This window comes from Sus scrofa, chromosome 14 (genome assembly GCF_054392235.1).
Source record: "Sus scrofa isolate SSC_HxYL_T2T_F1_AM1 chromosome 14, Sscrofa_HxYL_maternal_Yorkshire_Landrace_v2.0, whole genome shotgun sequence".
Classification (NCBI taxonomy): domain Eukaryota; kingdom Metazoa; phylum Chordata; class Mammalia; order Artiodactyla; family Suidae; genus Sus; species Sus scrofa.
The window spans coordinates 13164714-13184692 of NC_139396.1; the positions used below are offsets into that span (position 1 = coordinate 13164714).

A 19979-nucleotide genomic window follows, 5' to 3' on the forward strand; every position below is an offset into this window, starting at 1 on the left:
AGCACCGAACATGGGGGCCATTTGAAAGAGTTAAATCACACACACACACACACCACAAAAATGTGGGGAAATGTGGCACTAAATAGACCAGAGAAGGGGCATTTGCTTACAGTATGAGTGGAAACAGGAAGGCAGAGTTTTGCTTTGTTCAGCCTCAGCTGGAAATGTATTTGTAGGTAGATGAATTTTTCTCTTCTCTGCGTGTGTCCACATGTGAGCAAAAGCACCCCAAGCCCTGACTTGGGGTGACAAATACATTTTTAGTGAATAGGTGAATTCTCTGATATGGAATCTGTGACTAATGAGAACCAACTGTATGTGTATATATATAAAATCAATAACATCTTCCCACCAGATGGAAGATCCAGTGGTGAACCATGTGGAAGCCAGGGCAGACCTCTGCCAGCCAGAACATACTGTACACTTCCTGTCCCTTGAGCACTTCCTTCTTCTGAGCACTCTGGGAATGAGCTCCCCACTCCCTGGCTCCTCAAGCCCTGGCTTTTATCCTCCTCGCAAGGCACCTACAGTGTGTGTTGGAGTGATGCTTTCTCCAGGTGCATGACCTGTTATCCTTTTAGGCTGTGCAGATGTGGAGGGTGAGCCAGGGCCCCATGTTCAGGGCAGTTATCCACAGCTGGTGGGTGAGCCACGTGTGAGAAGATCTGCAATACGGAAATGCTTGCGTCAGGAGACTGGAGGTGGGCAAGGCTCATCTGGAAGATATTATTGGCCTGTCTCCCTTCCATGGCTTTCTTTTTGTCTGGTTTACTGGCTGCCCCAGCCATCATGCAGATGACAGAGGAATGAATTAGCAGTCTAGAGACTGTGCCAGGTCTTGCCTGTACAACCAGGTAGGAGTTGCTCTTCATGTCCTCATCTGTAGAACAAGGTCATTTGTTTAGGGAAATCCTATGGTTCTAAAGTCCTTTTTGAAAAAAAAGAATTAATAATGTCATTCTGAGAAACTCAGATGGAATTGTGTAACAAGGTACTTGCATGCCATTTCAGAAACCCTGTTGTGTGTGTGTGTGTTTTTTTTTTCCCCCTTAGGGCTGCATCCATGGCATATGGAGGTTCCCAGGCTAGGGGTTGCATCAGAGCTGTAGCCACCAGCCTACACCACAGCCACGGCAATGAGGGATGCAAGCCACATCTGCAGCCTACACCACAGCTCACAGCAATGCTGGAACCTTAACCCACTGAGGGAGGTCAGGAACCCAACTTGTGTCCTCAGCGATGCTAGTCAGATTCATTTCCACTGAGCCACGTTGGGAACTTCAGGAGCCCTGTTCTTTATGAAAGTATTCAGGAGATAATGCAATATGTGCTTTATATCTTCTCCACTTCAAAGCTGACTCATTTGCATAAAAACTTTTTGGATGGTTTTTATGAATGTTTTGGGTTTTCAGAGTTAAAAGAATTTTTGAGTTGTGATAGCATCACAACCCCTAAAAATTGTTTAATAGCATCAAGATTAGGTAGGCCGTTTTGTTTGGGATTTTAGTAACTGAGAAAGTATAGGTTGTTAGCAGCACTCTGGAGCATGTACTACCCGTAGCACACGCTGTTAGTCACTAAAATTATACTGGTTCTAGACACAACAGGATTCCCATTTTTCAGTTGATGAAACCAAGGTTCAGAATGGCTAGGATGTCGGATACACTCTTCAAATCCAAGTATCCAGGTCCCATAACCTACATTCTTTTCCTTTGGCTTTGCAAAGTATAACACTCTAAATGTACATTAGATTTTATCGGCCAAATGTGGAAATTATGTTTTGCAATTTTTAGCTCCAGTGTAGTTACAAGATCTAGTATATGGGAATAAAGACATTGAGGAAGTAGACTTATTTTACTAGGAACCAACACCTCATCCCTTTTGCAGAACAAAATTAGACTTAAAGAAAACACCCAAGATGTTATTAAAAGAAACTTTCAAATATAGTTTTATATAATTCTGGTAGTATTGCTTTTAAGCTGGTAGATGCTATATATGTTAGTTGCCTTGTGCATCTACCAAGCGAAAAGCACTGTACTTAGCAAAATTGTCAGCAATTTATTTAGATGCCCTTTGACTCTCTGGTGAGCAATGAAAACATTCCCATCTACTCCTCAGGGAGAGTCTGAATGTAAACACATCATTCCTTCTGTTCAGCTCCTGGGCACCCTCTCTACCTTTCTGAGTCTTCTGTCCAAGTTGGTTACCTTGTCACCAACATCCCACTCATGAAAGGGTCAGCACTTCCCTGAAGACTGCTCACCATTGGTCACTTTTCTCTCCTCTCCCAATCAGGACTGTCTTGTCACATCACATCACATCACCTTTCACTCACCAAGTGTTTATGGAGCATTCAGCTCACGCCAGACACTATTCGAGGTACTGGGAACACAGCAAAGAGGACAGGAGAGTAAAATCCCTGCTTGGGGCTTACATTCTAGTGGAGAAAAGAGAAAACAAACAAGAGACGGGGACCGAGTGTTGCTGGTGGACCTGGCAGTGTGCTCCAGAGAGGGACCAGGAGGAGGAAAGGACACCTGAGTGGATGAGACTGAAGCTGGGGACCAGTGAGGGAGGGGTGGGAACAGTGTGGTTGTGGGGGACAGAGGACAAGGTGGAAGAGGCCTGGAGGGAGCAGGTGCAGGGAGGGACTGCAGGTGGCAGGTATATGGAGGGACTGTGAGCGGCCAGAGGCCCCGGGATGGTGGCCTAGGTGGGACCTGGCCAGCAGTGGGGAGCAGAGGGTAACCACTGTGGGTAGAGCTGGGGATGGGCCAAGGGAGCTGGACACGGTAGCTTCCAGCAGTAGGCACAGAGACCAGGTGGAGGCTGTGTTCCTGACACTTTCCAGTTGGGCTGCATCAAGGGTCCAACTGCCCCTGTGGCTCCTGCCCAGGGAAGGAAAGGAAAGCATTCTCCATCATCGAAGACAGGGGGCTGTGAGCTCCAAGCACGCACTCTGCAGCCAGGCGGGCCTGGGAGCTTCACAGGGTCTCCTCAGTCCATGGGGGGGTTGAGGTGCCAAGGCAGGCGCTGGGGCTCGGCGGGGGGCCGCAGAGCCTCTGCAGGCGGCGTGGGGTGGCAGGGGGGGGGGGGAAGAGCCTCGGAAGGCCACACGGGGGAAGACGGGGCCTTAGCAGGCCCTGTGCGGGGGGGTGGGGGGGGAATCCCCCCTCGGTGGCCTGCGGAGAGGCAGGGCCTCGGCAGGCCGTGACCTGGGGGGGCGGGGCCTCGGCAGGCAGCGCGCGGGGAGGCGGGGCCTCGGCAGGCCCTCTGCCGGCAGGGGGGCAGGGCCTTGGTAGGCTATGTGACTGGGGGGCGCGGCTTCTGCGGGCTGAGCGGGGGAGGCGGGGCCTCGGCAGGCCGTTTCCTGGGGGGGCGGGGCCTCGGCAGGCCGCGCGCGGGGAGGCGGGGCTTCGGCAGGTCGCTCTCTGACAGGTGGGGCAGGCCATATGCCAGGTGGGCGGGGCCTCGGCAGGCCCTCTGCCGGGGGGCGTGGCCTCGGCGGGCTATGAGACTGGGGGGCGCGGCTTCGGCAGGCCGAGTGGGGGAGGCGGGGCCTCGGCAGCCCGTTTCCTGGGGGGGGCGTGGCCTCGGCAGGCCACGCGCGGGGAGGCGGTGCTTCGACGAGCAGCGCGCGGACAGGGGGTCCGTGGCAGGCCGCGTGTCAGGGAGGCGGAGCCTCGCCAGGCCGTGTGCCAGGGGAGCTGGGCCTCCGCAGGGCCTGTGCTGGGGGGACGGGGCCTCGGCAGGCCGCGGGCTGACGGGGGGGGGGGGGGGGGTCCTCGGCAGGCCGCGGGAGGCGGGGGCACACGGCTCACACCCAATCCCAGGCACAGCCGAGTTCACAGTCCGCTGCCATCTTGAATCGCGGTGTTGCTCTTAGTTTCCTCAGGAACCGTTTTTTAACGGCTGGCGCAGCTGCTTCCCTAACTGGGGTCTGCAGTGCAGGCGTGGTGTCTCTGCACTGCGCCCTGCAAGCAACTGAAACCCGGCCAAGCACAAAGGAAAAGAAAAGGTAGACTTTGCTTTATTTCCCAGACTGTACTTTGATGAGCAGGGAATTGTTAATGGGCTTTGTAGGTGACAGTTGAACTGCTGAGGAGAAGGAGGCCTGAGGGGGGAGCAGAGGAGTCCAGGGCGTCAGAAGAGCCAGTGGGGAGCAGGTGGTGGTGCTGAGGGAGTGAGGGGGCGGTGGGGAAGACGGAGATGAGATGTGAGGGTGGTGGTGAGATGGGAGGGTGGTGATGAGGTGGGAGGATGGCGATGAGATGGGATGGTGACAGCTGTGATGAAGTGGGAGGTCGGTAATGAGGTGGGAATAAGGCGGGGTGGATGGTGATGAGGTGAGAGGACAGCTAGAGGAAGTGGAGAAGGGGCTGACTGCAGGGCCAGCAGTGAGAGGGCTGTCACACAGCGCAGGAATCTTGACAGGCATCCAGCTTGAGAGGAAAGCCTTCAGGAAGGAGGGGCGTTGGGTGTCATTCAGATGGGCCCAGTTATGGTAGATTGAGGACGTTATCAGCGCTACTAAATATCAAATAGACAACCTATCAGCATCTTGTACGAACCTGTAATGGAAACGAATCTGGAAAAGACTAGATATACACATGCAGGGGTATAATGGAATCACTTTTCTGCACACCTGACACACAACATTGGAAATCCACTCTACTTCAATAAAAAAGTTATTCAGGAGGGGACAGGAGCAGAGTAATAATTAGATTATTGTGGTGACAGTCGCCAACTTCCAGCCCCCTTTGGTGCTGGGCTCCTCCTTCGTCCTCTCACAGGTGCGAATGCCTCTGACCCTCTGCCCAGACGTGACTCTTGCTAGAATGTCCATGTAAGAGGGGCTGTGACTCTTTAAAAGGAATTTTTCCCAGGTGGGGTCCCCAGGGTCCCAGGCCTGGCTTGCCAAGAGTGGTCATGAGGGGCCAACTCTCACAAAAGCCCTGGGACTGAGAAGGCCTGCATCAGCTTCCACTTGGAGCCATGGAGGTGGCCAGTTACAAATGCCTTTTTAATGTTGCTCCCAACACTCTGTAACATATCAGGCCATTGTTTCAGGTAATTTTATCTTGAGGCCACTTTCCATTTTATTTCATATTTTCCTGAAGGGGTATTGTCCTTGTCAAGCAGACAGGAGCTGACGAGGTGAGGGATCGTAACAATGTGTTAGAACTTTGTAAAATTTCTCACCCAGCTCCCTCCCATCATCAACTCAAGACCTAAGATACCTGAAAAGCATCTCTTCTCTCCTCCTTTTTCTTCCTCTGGCTGGTCCTGACCAGAGGGCCCTAGTGAGAGCGGCTCCTGATAATGTCAGGATCTTCTTCGGAACCTGCAGCATAATTCATTTTCCCCGGAATGGATGTGGAGCCTCCCCATGCTTCCAAATTGGGCTGCACCAACTCTGAGACTTCTGTGTTCCATTTTCTCAACGCTCCAATGAATTGTCAAGACAAAGCTTTGTGTCAAGATAGAGAAGCATCTTTTTCCAGGCCTGCATTTCTGGCTGGGAAACAGGAGCCCAAATCCTAAATGTGTCTATTTGGTCAGCTTACAGTCCAAACAGCGATTTTGGAAATGCGGAGTTTGCAGAGCCTGATGCCTCTCCTGCAGTTTAAATCTGCACAGTTGTCACCAGTTACAGACTATGGCAGATGGCTTGCAGTGTGTAGAGGAGGACGATGGACAAGGAATCAAAGAGAGAAAAGAGCAGCGCATGTCCTGGTTCAGCTCCTCCAAGTTGCCATTAAAAGTGCATAATTTCACCAGACTCTAGCCTCAAAAATCCATGGTCAATTAAAAGCTGTCTCCGGTCAATGGGTTGTGACACAGAGTTTCTATGTTCTAGGGACACCTTCTACCCTTTAGACAGACTGCCTTTCGCCCTGAAAAATGGCATCCAAAGCCCCACTGTCAGCTAACAAGTGTGTAACTTGCATTGGTGGCACCTTCAGATTTCATGGCATTTCCTGTCTCTTCACCATGTATAGGCTGTGCGTTAAAACTTCCGAAATCCCCTTTTCTGTTCTCAAGGGTTCCCACACCCCAGATGATGATGGAATCCGCAATTATAATAAGCAACTTCCAAACAAAATTGAGGGTCCTGCATTCCTTACAACCATTGCTCTTTTCCCTATACTTCTTCAAACTGGCCCAAGACATTTTAAGGCTGCTGTCTTTGGCTTCTGTGCAGAAAAGAGTGCCTCCTTGTTTCTTCATCTGCTGAAGATGGACCTAGTCCCTTCTCATTTCTTAACCTAAGCTGTGAACCTTTTGCTAATGACGATTTGTAGTCTGAGCTCTCTGGGGTCCAGAGAGAGCTCTGCAGGTGCCTGTCAAATGCTCCACCTGAGAAAGACCAAGCCAAGCTAAATCAAGCACCATGGCTTGACTCAGCTTTCCAAGTTCTGCAGCAGAACAGCAACCCCCCACCCCCACCAGGAACAGAACCTCCCATCAACAGCTTCCTCGCTCCCCCTGGGTTTCTCCCAGTAATTTTTTGAAGATTGCCCGGGGCTGCCAGCCTCATCTGCCTTTTCACTTGGCTCGTTCCTCCTCTCCCAGCTATTTGCTAAAATACAGGGCTTCCTCCCCCTCTTGTTAGAACAAAACTTGCTAGGAAGTTGACCCTAGTCTTCTGAGGCTTCCTCGTGTTGTCCCAAAGCCTGTCAGGTAATTTGTAAGTTTGTTAGTTTAAGTGGCAGAGCTAAAGGCTTTTCTCTAACCAACTGACTGGTTGGTTTCCCCTCTGCCTCTGAGCAAGCTTCATTCTAGAGTCAGAGATGTCCAGGCACAGCCTTCTGAGTACACTCTCCTCTTGACTTTGAAATCTTCACTGGGCTTTGCCTGCATCTATGCTGGACGATGAGCCTCGGCAACACATGAGGACTTTCATGCCTCACTGGTCAGCACCACTGTGCTGCTGGGCTGGAGCCTCCATCCTCCATTCCTATATCCATGCCTACTTTTCAGGCTCACTGGTGAAGAAATAGGATGAGGAAGCAGGAAAGGATCAGAGGCAAGGAGCATGGTCTCACTGACAGTCCATAAGCCTGAATATCTGAGGTTCAGCTCCTTTTATGCAGGTTTCACAGCTGAGAAACTGAGCCCACCCAATCCTCATTCTGTCTTCACACCACAAGGCTGGCATGGGCAGAGTGCCATCAGGAGAGAACACAGCTCCCACCATGGAGAACCCCTCTAAACTTGCTTGCACCAAAGTCTAGTTCCAACAGCATGTGGCCTGTGGAAAATGCAGCTGCGGTCAGTAACTGAGGCTCTCAGACAGCCTTGCCCTTGCATCCTAGCTCCTGGCACATGCTCCTTCCTGATTCGCCTACCATGAAGCACGTGACCCCTCTGATGAAACACATATGTGATGACTGACGTCCTGGGTCCCTCCCCATGAGACATAGGCCCCTGCAGTCACTGGACCACAGTTCTCCCCCACCGAAGGACCCTGCAGGCCATGGAGCACCATGGCTTACAGCAGGGTTTTGGCCCCCATCACTAATGTCATCCCACTAAGTATGTGCCAAGAAGACTCTTGTTAAGCCTAGAACCTAATTTGATATGTGGAAGATCCATCTTCACATAAGACCTCAGACTGGTGACAGTTTGGTTTACAGAGAGAGGGTCACAGTCCCAGAGGAGAGATCTACCCAGCAAGGGTGCTCAATGAGGAAGACAGAGCTTTATCCCCTTATTCCTGCAGCATCCACCCTTGACCTTCATGGTTCACATTGGCCTCAGGCTTTCTCCCAGGGTTGAAGTGAGTGTGTGGGTGTTGTTCTGTACCTCTCCTAGGTCTTAATTATACAGCCAGCACTCAGCCTCCTCCCACACTCTGGCCCCTCAATCAGCCCTGGACACCTAATGTGGTTATGACAGACATGCAGCTGCTGTGACAGCCCCTGCCAAGTGACAAGACCAGCCTTCCCAGTGAGTCCACTCAGGACCTGAGGAATTGCTCAGCTGGCTTTCTACCTCCAGCAGCACTCAGTCAGGTGATGGTCCTTCCTCACCCAGCAGAGCCAGGCTCTCCTGGACAGTTAACATGGAATTTGGAGGGAATCTTGTGCCTCAAAGAGCATCACTCTTCTGGGGAGAGAAGAGGAATGCATGTGACAATATTAAAGCCAAGGCTGTGTGGTGAAAGTTTAATAGAACAAATATATGGCTGGCTGGCTGAAGAATGATAAAATCACTCTGATGATGAGGACTTTACTGCACTGGTTTCCAGACCCTTGTTTGCTAAATAAATTTATTTACTTGGACTCCAAGCTACTGGGTGGCCTTGGTCAAATGACTCCACTTCTTCCAGCCATTGTTTCTTCATTGTAATCTGAGAGGATGGGGCTCTGTGAGTGGTTCTTGGAGTGTCCTCATACTGGAGGAGGAAGTCTTATGTTTGTGGAGCTTAAATACTCTTTACCAGTCATTGAGCATGTTTTCAGGGAGTACAGAGTTGACCCTAGTCTTGCTGCTCTGGTGCTGGTGGCAGGAAGCCATTGTTGCTGCCTTCCAGGACATTGTTGTCCGATGGGGAATGTGTGATGGGCTCTTTCTAAATCCCCTGACCAGCCCCTCCCCCTGGTCAAATAAATTCCAAAACTATTTTAAGAAACCTCTGAAAGACTGAGATGAAAGTATTGTACTGTAGATGTCCCCCAGATGACTCACTTATTGGTTGATGAATTTTATAATGTGTGTTGTGATTAGATTTATTCTAAGATCATAAGTCCTTTCTTATGAAATGTACATGCAGCTAGCACCCATGTCTGCATTATTCTCTGGGACTTGAGTAAGAATCTTGTTTGAAAGTCACTGCTATCAGGAAGCAAAGTGTTTGGGGTGTGTGCAGCCTGAGCGTGGCCAAGAGTTGAGTCCCTCTGGTTCTTACAGCTCTACCAGATAACCTGCTGTCACATAACCTACTGGGATGTTTCATCCATGTAGAGTATGTCAGCAGCTGTCCAGTGGGGCCTAGAGAAGCTCAGTTCAGAAAGGAGTGTGGAGGAAGGGATCGCTAAGGTGGGTATGGGGTCCAGAACAGGGCTCTGTGAGGGGAACCCAGGAAAGGTGTCTGTGTCAAGACTGATCACCCCACAGCACCATTGGATTGATTGAGGGAGGGAGAGTGTGATATAAGAAATAGCAAACTCAGGATTGCTTTGGCGATTCTGGGTCTTTTGTGGATCCATATAAATGTTTGAATTGTTTGCTCTAGTTCTGTGAAAAATGTCATGGGTAATTGGATAGGGATTGCAGTGAATCTGTAGATTGCTTTGGGTAGTATGGCCATTTTTACAATATTGATTTTCCCAATCCAGGAACATGGAATATCTTTCCATTTCTTTACATCCTCTTTGATTTCTTTGATTAAACTTTTATAGTTCTCGGCATATACGTCCTTTACCTCCTTGGTCAGGTGTATTCCAAGGTATTTGATTTTGTGAGGTGCAATTTTAAAAGGTATCATAAGCAATCCTGAGAGACAAAAACCAAGCATGGGGCGTAACTCTCCCAGACTTCAAGAAATACTACAAAGCCACAGTCATCAAAAGAGTATGGTACTGGTATCAAAACAGACAGACAGACCAAAAGAACAGAAGAGAGAATCCAGAAATAAACCCTGACACCTGTGGTCAATTAATCTTTGACAAGGGAGGCAAGAACATAAAATGGGAACAAGAAAGTCTATTCAGCAAGCATTGCTGGGAAACCTGGACAGCTGCATGCAAAGCAATGAAACTAGAACACACCCTCACACCATGCACAAAAATAAACTCCAAATGGCTAAAAGACTTAAATATGAGACAGGACACCATCAATCTCCTAGAATAAAACACAGGCAAAACACTCTCTGACATCCACATCATGAATATTTTCTCAGGTCAGTCTCCCAAAGCAATAGAAATTAGAGCAAAAATAAGCCCATGGGACCTAATCAAACTGAAAAGCTTTTGCACAGCAAAGGAAACCCAAAAGAAAACAAAAAGACAGCTTACAGAATGGGAGAAAATAGTTTCAAATGATGCAACTGACAAGGGCTTAATCTCTAGAGTATATAAACAACATATACAACCCAACAGCAAAAAAAGGCATTCAATCAATGGAAAAATGGGCAAAAGACCTGAATAGACATTTCTCCAAAGAAGATATACAGATGGCCAACAAACACTTGAAAAAATGCTCAACATCGCTGATTAGAAGAGAAATGCAAATCAAAACTACCATGAGATACCACCTCACACCAGTCAGAATGGCCCTCATTAATAAATCCACAAATAACAAGTGCTGGAGGGGCTGTGGAGAAAAGGGAACCCTCCTGCCCTGTTGGTGGGCATGTAAACTGGTACAACCACTATGGAGAACAGTTTGGAGATACCTTAGAAATCTATACATAGAACTTCCATATGACCCCACAATCCCACTCTTGGGCATCTATCCGGACAAAACTCTACTTAAAAGAGACACATGCACCCGCACGCTCATTGCAGCACTATTCACAATAGCCAGGACATGGAAACAACCCAAATGTCCATCGACAGATGATTGGATTCGGAAGAGGTGGTATATATACACAATGGAATACTACTCAGCCATAAAAAAGGATGACATAATGCCATGTGCAGCAACATGGATGGAACTAGAGAATCTCATCCTGAGTGCAATGAGCCAGAAAGACAAAGACAAATACCATATGATATCACTTATAACTGGAATCTAATATCCAGCACAAATGAACATCTCCTCAGAAGAGAATATCATGGACTTCGTGGATAGACTTGAGGCTGCCTGATGGGAGGGGGAGGGAGTGGGAGGGATCGGGAGCATGGGCTTATCAGACACAACTTAGAATAGATTTACAAGGAGATCCTGCTAAATAGCATTGAGAACTTTGTCTAGAAACTCATGTTGCAACAGAACAAAGGGTGGAGGAAAAAATGTAATTGTAATGTATACATGTAAGGATAACCGGACCCCCTTGCTGTACAGTGGGAAAATAAAAAAATTAAAAAAAAAAGAAATAGCAAACTCAAGGGGTTCCTTTTGTGGCACAGTGGAAGCAAATATGAATGGTATCCATGAAGATGCAGGGTTGATCCCTGGCCTCACTAAATGGGTCAGAGATCTGGCATTGCTGTGAGCTCTTCTGTAGTTCATAGACATGGCTTGGATACCTCATTGCTGTGGCTGTGGCTGTGATGAGCAGCTGTAGCTCTGATTAGACCCATAGCCTGGGACCTCCCCCATGCTGCAAGTGCAGCTGTAAAAAGCAAAAGACAGAAAAATAGCAAACTTGGTATATGAGATACACACATATATATTTTAGATTTCTTACATGTATAGCCATGGCACTGACAGTTGATAAAATGGGTTCGTTGATAAAAATCATAGGTATTGGCAAGATTCTTATGTTTTTTAAAGAGATTAATACATATAAAAGACTAGAACTGTTAAGGAATGAATGGCTTAAGAATAACAATTAATTTCCTAGTTGTGAAAACAGCCTCTCTGCCTAGATTCTGTAGGCATGAGTAGAATAAAATGTCAAGTTTTGGGGGGCGGTTTTTGGCTCTACCTGCTGCATAGAGAAAGAGGCCAGGGACTGAATCCCACCTAAGCTGGAACTGTGGAAATGCCACATCCTTAACCTGCTGCACCCCAGTGGGAACTCCACAAGATGTCATTCCTTACAAATTTTCTAAAATTTAATCTTTTCCCCATTTCAAAGTACTCTCCTCTATTGGTTGAAATTAGTAAGTTTTTTTATAAAGTTGAATAGCAAGAGGACACTGGCTACACACACGTTCCAAGTGGCTTGTCTCCCTTCTAGAAACAACCAACCTGCCTGCTGCCATCCTACTTCCCCAACCAGAGCAAGTTCTCTATAACCACCTCCAAGCAGCTGTCCTCCCCAGGGCAGGCTCAGGTTTCTATAGGCCCCCAGGCTTCCCAGGGGAGATGACCCTGGGGTGCAGTGCTCTCACCTTCCTCTCCTTCAGTCCAACTTCATGTCCACAGTGAAGTATCACAATGGAAACCCAGGGATTTGAGGGAGGCCCTTTCTCTTGGAAAACAGCCCCTGTCTAGAGGCTTACTGCCTTCTGAAGCCATTCCCACAGGCATGGGCCTGGACCACCACGGGCTGGTGGCCTCAACGTGGACAGTCAAGAGCAGGACCCAGCGAGGGACCTGCCCCAACAGATGCTCAGGACGCAAGTAAAGGAGCCCAAGTTTGAATCTCAACAGTAGAATGCGGGCCTCCAGTCATTCTGCAGTGGGGGAGGGGCTGAGGGCAGGTGAGCCTGGGTGGGGGTGGGGTGCCATTCCATGCTGGCCTCTACAGGGAGGCAAGAACCAGACGTTTCTTCCACCTTATGCAGGGGCCAGACAATTGTCAAGTGCCTCGTCAGGCAATGTATGTGTTGGTTTTCAGAGTCACAGCACCAAGGTTTGTCTTGATGTTCCCTTTCCCTTCGTTATTCATCAACTTGTTTGTTGTCCTTCAACCCCCTCAGCTTCCGTCCTGGCTCTTGGCTTCCTTCCCCAGAGGCCAGACTTTCTGAACAAAATTCACCTTTTATCATCTGATAACCACTTGGGTTTTCATGGCCACCTGGAACCCAATGTTTATGGTTTGGCTTCTCTCAGCAGACCCACCATTTGTGATTGGTGTGTGTCCGTCTTTGCTAAGGAAGCTGTCCTTGTGTGCCAACCAGCATCCAGCAGGACCCACCTTCCTCATGTTCCCTTGTGCTGGAAAGGCCCAGCCTATCCAAAAAGCCGCTGCACAGCCCACGTGTCCAAGACCAGAGATCAGTGTGATGTGTTTCCCGTATGATGACATTGCTGGTAAGTATTGTATGTTTTACCTTTTTAATGATTGAATGTAATATTCTCCACAAAACCTCCCTTCTCAGGGTTCACAATCCACTTGTGCAAAATAGAATATGCAGTGTTGAGTCCTCCTCCCCCCTCTTTCCCCTGTCCACTCAGTCCTCGTTCCCACTGGTAATCAGTGTTACCTGTTTCATTCACATCTTTTCAGAGATCTTTTGGGCAAGGAACATTGAATGCAACCCATTTGCCTTTTCAAAAATTATTTCTTTGTCTCTGAAAATTAAAATGTGCACAGGGATGTAAAATGTTGGAGGATAATGTGAGAAAGCGATTATATATATATAATATATGTGTATATATATGTGTGTATGTATTTGTGTGTGTGTGTGTGTGTCTGTATGACAGGGTCCTTTGCTGTACAGTTGAAATAGACAAAGCATTGTAAATCAACTGCAATGGAAAACTTAACAATTATAAGGTAAGAGTTCATCTTGAAAAAAAGTAAAAAGGAAAAATAGAAAATTAAATCTTGTCTCCGTATATCTGAGTATATTATTTTTGTCACCTTCATACTGCCATTGTGGCTCCTCTGTTACTGGACTAACCTTTATTATGGGAGTTTCTACATTTTCTTGAAATTCAAGGAACTGAAAGAACAGAGTGTTCAAACCCAGGCAATATCAAAAGTAAATATCCAGCTCCATTTGAATTTTTCATTTCCTATACACAGTGCCTGCCTTTAGCCTTAACTCTGTCCTATGCAACATTTTGGACATATCTTTACTGAAAGTTCTTTCCCTATTTATCTGAAATTTACCTTTCCCTCAGCATCAGCATTTATCTGGCAAGACTAGCCAAAAAGGGTAACATATTAGGCGCTTAGTAGTGAGAAGTTCTAGAGAGGATGAGAACTTGGACTAGAACCTGAAATGTGCATTTTGGTCCAACCCAAAATAAAATGGCAAAGGGACCCCAAATCTGCAGGATGAAATGTCAATGGAAGAGGCAGGATATAGGATTGAGTGTTTGTGCTTCATGGGGTTAAGGACAGAAATAAGGGACAAGAAGACAAGTTAATGTACTAAATATCCCAGAGATCTGGGTTTTTTTTTTTTTTTTTGGTCTTTTATTTATTTTCCTTTTTAGGGCCAGACCTGCAACATATGTGAGTTCCAGAATAGGAGTCAAATCGGACCTAAGGCTACAGGCCTATGGACACCCACAGCAATGTGGGATGCAAGCTGTGTCTGTGACCTACAGCATAGCTCAAGGCAACACCAGATCCTTATTCCTCTGAGGGAGGCCAGGGGTCAAAAGTGCAACCTCATGTGTACTTGTCAGGTTCATTTCTGCTGAGCCGCAATGGGAACTCCTTATATTTCTAGGATTTAAAAAATCAACTACCCATGAAATGCATGTGCACCTTGAGAGAGTGCCGGTATTTTATCCACCATTGTCCACTCTCCTTTTGGACAAAGCCAATCCCATCTAAGACCTCGTCTGCAAGCCCTGCTTATAAGGTTGTGAATTTCCTGTCCGCATCCCATAGCCTTCCACTTTAGAATCTAGGCTCATCATTACCTATGGTCCCATCTGCATCCCTTAGAAAACAAAACAGAGACACAAATGAGAAACAGTTCTCTGACTCTTATTTTCATGTTGGGAATTAATGTCACCTCATCACTCTCCTAATGATATGAATGAGTATTCATGTTTTGTGTGGTGAGAAGAGAGGACAATTAGGAAACTCATCAAGGGAGATGAGGGGTGAAAACCTAATAGGACTGCAACCAAATCTCTTGGGAGGTGAAATTCATTCTCTGCTGTAGCACCACTACAATTCCTACTGATGTTAGGGTGTCGGGGAAGGCAAGAGAGGTTTATAAGGAATGTCCCACATTGAGAAAAAGACTTGGGAAGATGCTTCAGAAGCTTCTTACCCCTTGCAAAGAAAAATGGACTCAAAAGAGAGTGAGAGGATTTCAAGCAATATCATGGTGAGCTTTCTATCAAGTACCTCTTGATGGGGGATTGAAAAAATAAACAATTTGGAAATATTTCTCTGTATTTGAGCTCTTGTAATGAAAATTTTAAATGTTTTTCAACCAATAACTTCATATGAGAGGATTGGTGAGGCAGGCATTGTACCCAGGCTCTCAAGAAGGGCAGGCTTCTTGTTGTCTCCTCCCCTTGTTCCACCATTCAACCGATTATTTACAAGATGCTCACTCATCGCTCTGATATAGTATTTGAATGCATCTTCTCAGGGACCCTGATAGAAAATCACATTGTGGAAAAGTGACATTCCCAATTCTGCAATCAATTTTTGTTTACTACCTCAAAACCCTACATCCTAGAGGCAGAGATAATCAAATTAGCTGAAATGTAATTAGGGAAAACCAGTCATGCATGTGGGTGTCTCAATGTCTTTTGGACCCTTATCTGATTATTCCTGCAGAGAGCTTCAGGGCAGGCACTGACAGCTGAGGAGAAACATCTCTGGAAATGGATCACAAGCATCAGAAGACAGGTAATCTCCCACTTGCTGATGGAAATTTAAAGGCACTGAGATATTCCAGGTTTGTGTCTTGTGGAGGTTTCAAGTCTGTGCCCTTGGGAGCTCTTGGTGTTGTTAGATGTAAGGGGTCATGAGAGGTATCCTGTTGATGAAGAAATGCTCCAACGTTGCAGCTAACCGGAGAACGGTCCTGATGGTTCACATTTCTTTGCAAAGTATGACAATGTCAGGTCAGTAAGTTGAATCTGCTCCTATTTATTTGTTGGTTGATTGCCAACGGAAATTCTGTGATGTAGTCAAAGAAGTAGGGAGGGAGAGTACAAATGTTCCCAAAGTACCTGCTGTGCTGTAATTGGCCAAGATTGTCAAGTTTACTTCACAAGGATAACCAAAACCTTACAAAGGAAACACCTATGAATCAACCTTTATTGAAAAACTTCCATGCATTAACTAACTACACTGAGAGCAAAACATTCGAGTAGAACAAATGCATTTGGAAAAGCTCTAGGCATGGAAACAGGAGAAAGTTCTCTCAGAGTGTTTTCCATGTCTACAATTCATTGCTAGAAATTGTTTTTAATGGAACCCTAAGGCTTGCTAGGTAAAAGGACCTAATATTTCTAGAAAAAACAGTAAGCAAAACTAAGGAACTGCAGCCCAAAGGGCATGAATGCCCTTGGCCCAAATTGAGGATACCGTGCTTAGGCTGGAGCTCTCCAAACTCTTTCATGGGGATCATATCTAAATGGACAGTTTTCAAGTTTGCAATTTGAATGTGGGAGATCATCTCACAAGAGAGAGGTTAAAGAGGAGAAGGTCAGAAAGATCGCAATGAGAAGACATATCAAAAAAAAAACTCCCCAGAGGATGCAAATTCTCCATTATATTCCTCTCATGCAAGAATTCCTGGGCTAGGTATTCACACATCCCATGCCAGCAACCATGCACATGTCCGCTAGTGGCTAGGGCTGTCAGGTGCAGGGACTACCCTCCACCAACTGTTCCCAGTATCTGTTGAGGTGGGTCTGCTTGGGAATCCAGTAGCGTATGCATGAGGGCAGAGGGTGGTTTCCCAATGGGTGGCCCGCCTGGGGGTGGGCCAGACATGGCAGCCTTTCCACTTAATTCTGTGAAGGCCCTGGTAAGGCATATGGGGACTTTTCACGTGTTGGGTGTGAGCCCTCAGCACTCTTTTTCACTCTGTAGGATATCTGGGCCCTCCTCTGTGTGGGTTCATGCCAGCATGGAGTTAAGGTCCGGAGCAGTGTTTCACCACAGTTTATTGGCAGCACTGTGGGTCAGGCTGCGTGAAGACTTGAGTGATTGCAGGGCCTCCAGAGGCAGGTGCATAAAGTTTGTGGGCCATTAAAATGTGTGCCATTCCAGCATGCAGTTCTCAAGAGTAGGAAAGCTAGACAGAAACATTTCCAATTGGAAAACCCTCATGCACTTCCCAGGAAGTAGCGCAGGTCACTGGAAAATCAGTGAAGAGCCAAGGTACATGATCATTGTTTCATTGGTGTCTCCTTCAGAACATAAAAATTACTGTCAATGCTCATATTCAAAAGGCATGCTTGGGTCCATGGTGGGGACAACTTTCCTGAATGTAGTGCTCACCAACTCTTTGTAGTCTGATGTAAATCATGAATGATGCACAAGCCTAGATGGGGTTCAGACATATTTGATAGGTTGTTGGGAGTCTGGTGGATGGTCAGATATCTGGGTTGCTTAGGTCTATGGATATGTGTGTATAAGGGGAGTTCATGCCTGTGTTTTGGTGAACGTTTTTTAAGGGTGAGTGTTATATTTGAAGGGTTTTGAGATGTAACAGAGGCACTCTCAAGGAGTTGGTGTTTAGGTGTTTGTAAGTTGGTGTTCAGGGGAATATTTGGCACATGGTGTTTTCACCCATGAGTTTTGGGATTGTGTGTCTAATGGTGGACTTGGATTATCTGCCTATGCATAAGGGCCATGTTTGGTCATTACGGGGGTCTGTTCACTTGGGTGTACAATCCATTTATGTTGTATATGTGGGGAGTGTAGTGAAACTCTGTGGCTGGTACTTCAACCCAGCCAAAATTGAGAGTGGGACTTGAATCAACCTGCACGGTAGTTTGGCACTTGAACCCAGATCCCAAGTTAGGAGTGGACTGGAACACAATGATTATTATTTTTTCTTTTTTTGGTTTTATCTGCTACTTGTGGAGGTTCCCAGGCCCAGGATTGAATGCCACAGCAGCGATCTGGATGGCTGCAGTGACAAAGTTGGATCCTTAACCTTCTGTGCCACAAAAGAATGACTCGAACTCCTCAAAACCACTGTCTTTTAAGGAAAAACCTCTCTACCAGTGTCAGGACTCATGAAGCTCAGGCTTTTCTGACTCATTGCAGAATGAATTCAGCTTGAGACAAAGCAGCAGGCAATGAGTGAGTTTTTTAGCATAAGACACTTGTGAGAGAGAGAGAAGCAGGCTGGCAAGGGAGCAGAGCAGCCCCAAGAACCAAGAGAGCTCCATTTCTATAATCCAAGGAAAAGAGGAGAAGGGAGAAGTCTGCCTTCTTCCTCATTTGGGGGCAGATGGCAAGGCTTACATCTTTTGTCCCTCGCTTTGCCCCTACATGGCTTAACCAGGTCAGTCAACCATGCTATTGAAGTCCTGTGTGTATTACCAGGAGTGTGGTAACATGTACAATATGGCAATTCATCTCAGGTTTTAAGCTAATGTCCCCATTTACCTAGTTTTGTCCCCTGTCATCTATATTTCTGTCTTGGGTATGTGAAAAAATGCTGCTTTTCAAGGACTACTAACTCCATGACTTCATGCAACAGGATTTACTCTTCCTATGTGTTGTCCTATGTTTTAAGTATGGGGGTTTGTGTCTGACACATAGAGGCCCCTGGTCTTCCTTCAAGTTAGTGTAGATCATAGCTGGGTTCCATTCCTTGAGTGCTCCTCAGCTTACACCAGTTCCCCAAACTCTGTTAAACCTTGTCTTTCACCCCCAGTGGGACTTTTCATGTATTTTAAGTATCCGAATCTATCCTTATCTTTAGGATGATTATTTGTGTATTTGTAGCATGTTGTATGCTTCTTGGCTTTTCTGTGTAGCAGTTTTTCAGGAGCTGTGTGTGTGTCTTTTGATGTATTTAGGGCAAGTCTGAAACTTTTATGAGACTGGTGAATATTCCATAGGTGGCTGTCCTGTGTTTCTGTGCTTCTGTATTTGCATGAAGGCTGGGTGGGGGGGGAGTGTGATTTTATGTATATGCAGAGCATGTATTATATGTGTATTTGGAGCTAAATGCATAGGGGTTATACGTTGCCATATTTGTAGTGTCCTGGGTAATTGTGGGTATATTTGGGGCTTGTGGAGAGGAGTTGTGTGTATGAGTTTGTGTGTGTATTCAAGGGGCACGGTCATTTGGTAGAATATTTGCTGGGGCTATGCACTTGTATTTTTCAGTAGGGAGATTTTAGGCCTAAATATTTGGGGAAGTGCACATGTGTGTTTCTTTGTTATTTATTATTTATTTATTCATTTTTTTTTTTTTTTTTTGCTGTACAGCATGGTGACCAAGTTACGCATACATGTATGCACAGGTTTTCATCGCATTGTTGTGTGGCAATGTAAGTATCTAGACAGAATTCTTAATGCCACACAGCAGGATCTCATTGTACATCCATTCCAAGATCAATAGTTTGCACCTGTTAACCCCAAGCTCCCAATCCCTCCCACTCCCTCCCTCTCTCCCTGGGCAGCCACAAGTCCATTCTCCAAGTCTATTATTTTCTCTTCTGTGGAAATGTTCATTTGTGCTTTATATTAGATTCTAGTTATAAGTGATGTCCTATGGTCTTTGTTTTTCTCTTTCTGACTTATTTCCCTGAGGATGAGAGTCTCTAGTTCCATTCATGGTGACACAAATGGCCTCATGTCCTTTTTTATGGTTGAGTAGGATTTCATTGTGTATGTATACCACATCTTCCCAATCCAATCATCTGTTGATGGACATTTGGGTTGGTTCCCATGTCTTGGCTATTGTGAATAGAGCTGTAATGACCATGCAGGTGCATGTGTCCTTTTCAAGGAAAGTTTTCTCCGGATGTATGCTCAAGAGTGGGATTGCGGGGTTATAGGGTAGTTCTAGGTATAGGTGTCTAAGGTACCTCCATGTGGTTCTCCATAGTGGCTGTACCAGCTTACATTCCCACCAACAGGGCAGGAGGGTTCCCTTTTCTCCACACCCCCTCCAGCACTTGTGATTTGTGGACTGATGAATGATGGCCATTGTGACTGGTGTGAGGTGGTATCTCATGGTCGTTTTGGTTTGCACTTCTCTAATAATCAGGGATGTTGAGCATTGCTTCAGGTGCTTGTTGGCCATCTGTGTATCTTCCTTGGAGAAATGTCTCTTCAGGTCTTTTGCCCATTTGTCCATTGGGTGGTTGGCTTTTCTGCTGTTGAGTTGCATATGTTGCTTGTATATCCTAGAGATGAAGCCCTTGTCCATGGCATTGTTTGAAACTATTTTCTCCCATTGTGAAAGTTGTCTTTGTGTTTTCTTGCTGGTTTCCTTTGCTGTGCAAAAGCTTGTGAG

General features: G+C 46.5%; 1 long non-coding RNA gene across 1 annotated transcript in view; it reads left to right on the plus strand.

Annotated features, from left to right (window-relative positions):
- Nucleotides 1-3847: 3847 nt before the first annotated feature.
- The window catches only part of LOC146396321 (uncharacterized), a 142133-nt gene continuing 126001 nt past the window's right edge, over nucleotides 3848-19979 (plus strand). Inside the window, exons 1-4 of the long non-coding RNA XR_014826498.1 lie at nucleotides 3848-4018; nucleotides 12676-12873; nucleotides 15320-15391; nucleotides 18947-19008. This is a non-coding gene — a long non-coding RNA (uncharacterized LOC146396321). The remainder of the gene's footprint in view (nucleotides 4019-12675; nucleotides 12874-15319; nucleotides 15392-18946; nucleotides 19009-19979) is intronic.